The following is an 8,023-nucleotide window of genomic DNA, read 5'->3' on the forward strand; positions in this document are numbered from 1 at the left end:
AAAAAACGTTAAAAAAAAAAAAAAACCGACCAAGTGGTAAATGACCAATATGAATAGAAATAACTTAAAACTTAAGTTGTAAATAAAAATATATTCGTTGACATTGCGATTGCAAGTCAAAGGCAGTAATTGGATTCTTGCTTGGAAATGTTCATAATGAAGTGTTTTCCAAAAAATGTACAAAGTATTGTTTAATACTATATATTTTACCATGTATAAGTAATTAACGGGTTCACAGTTTTGTTTTATATGATTATGTATTACTACCATGTATTGTTTCGACTGCATTTCCTGTTTACCATGGCACGACGTCATTATCATGGTGTCGACGTCATTACTTTGCCACTAACCATTGAGAAGTGCTGTGGGTGGGGCGACACATTTTTTATCCAAAGCAATTTACAATTGGGGAATACGTCAAACGATTTATCTTAAAGAGGTAAATAGACACAGGGAGTGCTTATAATACCAAGTTTCAGGCATTGTTCAAATAGTATGAGCTAGACAGGGGAATAAGTAAAGAGAAGCAAAGGTGTTTTTTTTTTTAAATGAAGTTAGATGGTGACGAAAGAGATGAGTTTTCAGCTGTCGCTTGAAAATGATCTGGGAATCAGCATTCAGGACAGGAGTGGGAAGATCACTCCACCAGCCAGGAACGGTGAAAGAGAATGTTCTGGAATGTGATTTTGTGCCTCTCTGTGATGGCACCACAAGGCGTTGCTCACTAGTAGATCCTGGAGGAGGGAGGGAATGTAGATTTGTAATAGTGATAGTGAATGGAGCCACAAAATGGTATTTATTGTCCAAATTTCTTAAAAAATTACAAACTTTGAAAGTTGAGACTTTATTTCATACCTAAAGTAACCTGCTCTGTCTTGTCTGTTGGTGTGCTCCCAGATTCCTCTTTGTTCTGTGATGTATTTTTCACCATCATGGCTTGTCAGACATAGCAACAGCAATGACAATGAAGTGGGGCAGGTCTATGCAAAGGGTCAATTAGCATCTTTCTTTATTAATGTCATGGCTAATATATAGAAAAATAAACTATAAATTGTATAAAAAAAAAAAAAAAATGATATCTGATGTGCCAACTGCAGCAGGAAAGACAAAAAAACAGAAAGATATGAACTAAAATAGAAATATTGACCAAAAATAGAAAGGAAGCACTTCATTTAAAAAATGACCCAACAGAATTCAAAAGAAGAAATGACAGCAAGCTCTGTTTGGACCAAGCATTTGTGTGCATATCAAGTTATTTATTAATTGTCATTCTAAGCATTTATGTTTTTATTTCAACTTATTTATGAATGCTGCTGTTGGATTTGAAAGCACTGACCAACATTGCCTTTCTGTCATTAATTGCTTATAGCAGCCAGGAAAACATCTAGTAAGTCTAGATTGTTAGTTACAGTAAAATAAAATACTGAATCCAACAAAAACACTCAAACTAGACCTTTCTCCGATTTGACTGTTTATGAAGGATTCAACATTTTATTAAGACATATTTTGTGAGGGTATCAACTGTGAGATTTATAAAAAGCAGAACAGGAATAAACTCTTCCCTAACAAGCTAAACATGCACACACTTAACGGTTGTTCATCTTACAGATCAAACCACATTTCTAAAAAAAGAAAACTGATCACAGGTTTCAGTATGAGTCAGAAGATGAGCTCATAGTCCCACAGTGTGAGATGGCAGACATTATTAAAGGGATCCGGAAATGAAAAGAATTGATAATTTACTCACCCTCCAAACCTGCATGAAATTATTTCTTCTTATAAACACTTATATATATATATATATATATATATATATATATATATATATATATATTTTACTAATTCCGTTTAGAAATAATAATAATAAAATACTATGGAAGTCAATGGCAACCAGCAACTGTTTGGTAACCAACATTCTTTAAAATATCTTCTTTTGAAAATGTTCAGTGTTAAATGATAGAACAGAGAATATTTACTATTATATAGTCTCAAAAAGAGCCAGTCAAGCATTTATTTATAGCCATATATCATTCACACAGAGCTTGTTCATTCCACCCACTATAGGAGGGTCAATCGCTTCCGTGGGAGGATTCAGAAGTTGAACAACTCAAGTGTTTTAGATCAGACTTTTCACAACTAAAGAAAATGCTTCAAATGCTCATTTTGTTCAGTTTGTGTTGGTGGCATTTGATTGGTAAGTCATAAATATATGCGTTTTTTTTGGCTTAATATCAGTAACATTCTTCACAGATGTCAAGGGAAATAATGGAAATTGATATAGTGAATGTAACTTCAATTTCAAGGCTTACAAACACAAAATCCTGTCTAAAAATGATTTAAAAAAATATTTTTGGTAGTAACCTGTTTATCTACAGATCTAAATGTCCCATATACAAAATACATTAACAATATCAAGATTATTTTTTTCATGTCGTAATTGACTTTGTATCTTCAGACATTGTGCACTAGACAGCTGAATGTTCTGCTGTTCTGAATGTTTTATAATTCACATTTAGTTACAAACTACAGCTGATTCCAGGCTTTGTAAACCACCAGAGGCCTTAATCAGTGTAAAATCTGTTTGTTCATCAGGTGTGTTTGGTGAATCAGTTTCAGTGATGGAGGGAGATTCTGTAACTTTTGAAAACTAATGTTACTGAAATACAACAAGCTCACGACATATTGTATAAATTACCATCAAAAACATCACATATAGCTAAAATTAAAAAGCAACAGCAAATCTTCTCCACATTTGATGGTCCTGATGGGAGATTCAGAGACAGACTGAAGCTGGACAATAAGACTGGATTTCTGACCATCACAAACATCACAACTGAACATGCTGGACTCTATGAAGTAGAGTAAGTAGAGATCAAACTGTCATCAAAAACATTCAATGTTTCTGTCTACGGTAAGCAGAGATCATTTGTGACCTTCAATGCTACAAATTCTGTCAATTGAGTTTAACTGGTAGCTTCTGGTTTTACTGAAACCAGAATATTCATACAACAACTGAAGTGTTTCATCATTTTATAGTTTAAAATGACAGAAACTCTCACTGACTGTGAACACGCTACACCAAAAATAAGATTGTTGACTAGATTTACCCAAGCTTTTGGTTATTCTCTCATGTATTCAGCTCATCTTCCTGTTCCTGTCATCAGCAGTAACTCTTCACAATGCTCTTCATCATCATCATCATCATCATCATCATCTTCATCACAGCAGCATTGTTCATTGGTGTGTTCAGTGGTGAATGTGGGTCATGTGACTCTCTCCTGGTACAAAGGAAACAACAGTTTATTGTCCAGCATCAGTGTTTCTGATCTCAGCATCAGTCTCTCTCTACCTCTGGAGGTGGAATATCAGGATAGAAACAGCTACAGCTGTGTGATCAACAATCCCATCAGCAACCAGACCACACATCTGGACATCACCAAACTCTGTCACACACATGTTCAGGTACAGCAGCGCTAACATTAACGTTGATTTACTCTCAGTGGCTATGTTTACATGCACACTTTTTGGTTCAATCGGACTGAATTCATTACGATCGATGAATCTGATTGTAGTGCTTACATGAACGCTAAATAAAGTGATCGGGTTGATGTGCACGTTTATATGTTACAAGTTTCAAATCGGAATAGATTTTTTTTTTTTTTATTTGACATGCGCCACACACTGCTCAAATAGTGAAATTGAAAGTGAAAAATGTAAATAATATAGAGTTTCTCACTGTTTGCACATAATAATTCTCTCTCCTACATGGTTTCTTTTTATTTGTTTTTAACAGCAGAATTGGTCGGGGATCGATTAAGGTGTTTATATGAATGTTTTTCAATCCGATTGAGCCGCCAATCTAATTACAAACGGATTATTTGGGCACATGTAAATGTAGCCAGTTATACAGTGCTGTTGTTTGATAGTGTTTGTTGTAGGTCAGATGGACAGATTCATTCGCACTAATGGCTCATTTTGTCCATTACAGATCAGGGCCTACCTTTATTGTACATAGTGCTGATTTCTGCTGCTGCTGGATCTCTGTTGATCGTAGCTGCAGTCTTGTGGTACTGCTTCTGCTGGAAACATAAACAAATAGGTCAGAAAAGTAAGCAATTAATGCCTTTGTTGAAATAACTATCTTATTTAAGGAATACATTTTGATATTAGATTGAAAAGCTTTGTTGTTTTAACATGACTGTGATTACTGTTAATGCAGTCGTGATCAACGAGATATATGAAAATGATTCAACTCTGCCCAACCCAAAACCACGAAAAACGGTAAGATCATTCATGACTGTGTTGCAAGATGATGTTGCAGTCTGATTAAAGCTTGATGATTGAAGTTTTGTGTGTAATATGAAAGACAGTGAACAGATGTGTGTGGTCAGGCTTGATCATATTACCTTCATAGGGACCGGTTTGAAAAAAAAAAAAAAAAAAAAAAAAAAATTCATATTTTTTACTTCTATCTACACTACTGTTTGCATCTGTAAATATTAACATTATTTCCTCAAATTTAATTGCACAAAGTTAGATTTGTAAAGTGTTGTATTTTTCCTCAATCATAACAATAAACTATTATTATTACTGATAAATTTTTGGGTTCTTTTTGTCTTAAATTTGCTCAAAGTACTCACACTAAGCTTCACTCACCATTAATATTCATTGCATCTTCCCCCCCATATGTTTATCTCGATCTCGGGTTAGAACGGTACACTTCCGTGTTTGCTGTGGCTGGGAAGACTAGATGAATCCACTTTTTATTTAGGTTACCAAATAGATTTTAGTGTTTAAGCGATGTTCAGATGTTAATGATTGTCCGTACACACGTACACACTCCAGCTTAATATTAGAAGAAAATAAGAAACCTAAATATGCTTTAAATAAGTGGACATGGCAACACTCCACATGCGCGCTTGGCGGAGCATAACCAAAACCGAAACCAATGAAAAACAACGTAGAAAAACAATGGAAAAGTTCAGTGGAACTGAAAAACAATATATATGGATACACGCTCGTTTACAATATCGTTCACATTTGCAGTTTTACTTTGCAACTAAAATAGAACACAGTGTTACATTTTTTATAACTTTTAGAACTATTATTTTGCAAGTGGTGCTCACTGCAGAGCTAAATAAACGTCCTCACAACCCCTTCTCTGGACATAATGGGCGGAGCTTAGTCCAACTCAACCTCCAACTCTGCAGTTAGAAGCCTCTCTTATTTTTTGTGGTGCACAATTATTTATTATTAAGGTTACCACTAGAAAATATATAGGCTGTCCTGCAGATAAAAATACACATCAATATGTCAGCGATAATAAAATAATACAGGCTACAATCAATTAAAATCTTAAAACCATGATCAGTCAAAATAAATAAATAAATAAATGTTTCGCAGAAACTTTAATAAGGAATCAAGCTAATATTCCTTCTGAGTGAATATGAAGCAAAATTCTATATTATTATTATTATTATTATTCATGTTTTTTTTTTTTACTGTCTCATCAGCAGGTTTCTGATTGAGTTTGTGTTTTCTTCCACAGAAAATCAAAGGAGCCTGTGTACGGAAATATCGACAGAAATAATCAGAAATGATCAAAATATATTTTAGAGCCGATACGGACCCCTGACTCGTACGTTTTAGTTCACATTTAATCTCTGCCAGGATGTTTTTCGTCTATCTCTGTTTTGTTGTCGCTCTTGTGTCACATTAAAGACTTGATTATTTTTTCACACTCTCTCTCTTCATGTCTGAAATGTTGTTGCTCTGTTTTAGTTTAATTGTGTGGATATCATAGCATCAGAAACTATTATTAAAAATGATCTCACCCTGAACCGTATTCTGACTCGATCACTGTCTACTTCTGGTTAAATAAATATATAGAATATTGCATATTCAATATAGGCCTAACAATAACAAAAACAAACTCATTTAAACCGAATACATTTTAAAGATTCTTTTAACACACAGTTTTGTCCTGCAGGTGCAGGTCAGTAAGACCGTTTTGACTCATATTTACAACCTTTCTACTGGCATTATTGTATCTATTGTACTGAGTTGCGCCATCTGGTGGGTTTTGAATAACATCAGCTAAAACACATCATGTTGTGTGTAGGTGTGTGATTACTTGCTGCAGCAAATACAACAATAAAGAGAAAACAATTGAGATTTCTCCAAGGGCATAGAATTAAGTGGCGACACTAGTACCAATATCCAGCGACTACTAAATTGTCCCTAGCAATATTTATGTTAAAATAATGTAACTGTTGGTGTAATTTCACTTTTTTCATTTTTTTTTTTTTTTATGCAGCATAAACCAGCAAAGGACCAGCATAAACCAGCATAGGACCAGCATAAACCAGCATAGGACCAGCATAAACCAGCATCCCAGAGTCAAAACATACCTAACCAGCGTATGCTGTTTTTTTCAACAGGGATCACAACAACTTTTGATCAGGCATTTAAAACAGCTACTGTCTTGGTCCTAAGCGGACCAAATTTCGAGGGGGGGACTCAATTTCTCATGACACCTGTCCAAGCAGGACTAGAAATGAGGGGGGATGGCATCCCCCTGGTTGAAAAAAATGACAAAAAGCATCCCCTCAGTAAAACCCGCCCATACCCCCCTTACCATCCCCTTTGGATTAGTAATGTGTATTATGTAAAATTTATCATGCAAATAAAATGTTAAAATTTATCTACTTAAGATAATTCACGAATAACGGCGATTGGCCAATCAGAACTCGGTTCTTGTGCACAAGCGGAAGTAAGTTTTTATCATTTTTCGCGCAAAATGGTTCAAGCGCAACTTTTGAATTCCTTTAAAAAGAAGACAACAGAAAAGGTTTGATTTTTCCTTCTTTAAAATTTAAAAACATCCCTCTGACATAATGTTATTGTGCTGTATGTGTAACTGTGAGGGATTGAGAGATGATAGGAGAGCCTGACATTATCGAGACATCGACCTTTGTAAAAACCAAACAAAACCCCGTCTTGAGAGTCAAAAGCATTCACTTTCCGATGAAGCCTATTAGAATAGACCTACAGTTAAAATAACATAATTCAAAGTAATTTAAAGAAAAAATACCCATGTGTGAGTTTTTATATTTTTATATTCATTGCACAAGCAATGTACTTTTCAGAATATCAGTAGGCCTACATGCGAGTCCACACAAATGTGCTATTAATTTTTTTACAACAGTGCATAGTTTAACACAGTGTTTTTCCCTCCTTTGAATGAATCAGTTTTTTAAACGAATCAAGTGAGCCAGTGATTCAATCGCCAACATCACATAGAATTTAGGATAGATGGTATGCACACTGGGATGCAGGCAATCAGCTCTTGCTTGTTTACACTCTTGTGTGCTGTATATTCATAAATTCATATTTCCAGTACTCAACATGGGGCACTGATGCAATATTCCCTGTGACAATTTTTGATGTCACTGTTCATAAACTGTCAGACCATTGACATTACCTGGCAGTTTATAGTATATTGCGTGGGCTTAAGGTCTGTTTTTAAAACATGTGCGCACTTGTTTCTCTGAAAAACAATGCTATAGCCAGTTATTCTGATCTGGTAGTCTGTTTGTGTTTTGTGTGTGATTCATGTCCACTGCCAATTGACAATCCACAAAAAAAGGTAGCATTGCCAAACACTCGTCCCCAGCAGTGCCCAAAAATCACTCAAAAAAAAACAAACACATATGGTGCATAAATCCAAAATCCAAATGTGTACAAAAATGAAAGGGATCCGCACTTGTCCAAATACAGTTCAAAAACCTTATCCCATTTATTGTTTAGAGGTCACAAAAACTGCAAAAGTGCAAGTGCAAAACGTTTTCCCCTTCCTCAGTGCCATGTGCTACCAAGCTACACCTGCGCTCATTAAAACATGTATTACCGTAATAGCCCTAGTATCATGAAGACCTTTTAAACAAATACACTGATATCTCAAATCTATAACAACATACAGCAAATACATTTATAAGTCATCCTAAATTATCCATTATAGCAA

At 34.9% G+C, this 8,023-nt stretch overlaps 1 protein-coding gene and 1 long non-coding RNA gene across 3 annotated transcripts in view; one reads left to right on the plus strand and one right to left on the minus strand.

Moving 5' to 3' along the window:
* LOC109097371 overlaps nucleotides 1–8,023 on the plus strand; it is a 453,088-nt gene that overhangs the window by 306,364 nt on the left and 138,701 nt on the right. The window lies entirely within an intron of this gene.
* The window catches only part of LOC122141430, a 25,444-nt gene continuing 17,421 nt past the window's right edge, over nucleotides 1–8,023 (minus strand). Inside the window, exon 3 of the long non-coding RNA XR_006157814.1 lies at nucleotides 1–980. This is a non-coding gene — a long non-coding RNA (uncharacterized LOC122141430). The remainder of the gene's footprint in view (nucleotides 981–8,023) is intronic.

The sequence above is a fragment of the Cyprinus carpio genome, chromosome B22 (assembly GCF_018340385.1).
Source record: "Cyprinus carpio isolate SPL01 chromosome B22, ASM1834038v1, whole genome shotgun sequence".
Taxonomy (NCBI): Eukaryota; Metazoa; Chordata; class Actinopteri; order Cypriniformes; family Cyprinidae; genus Cyprinus; species Cyprinus carpio.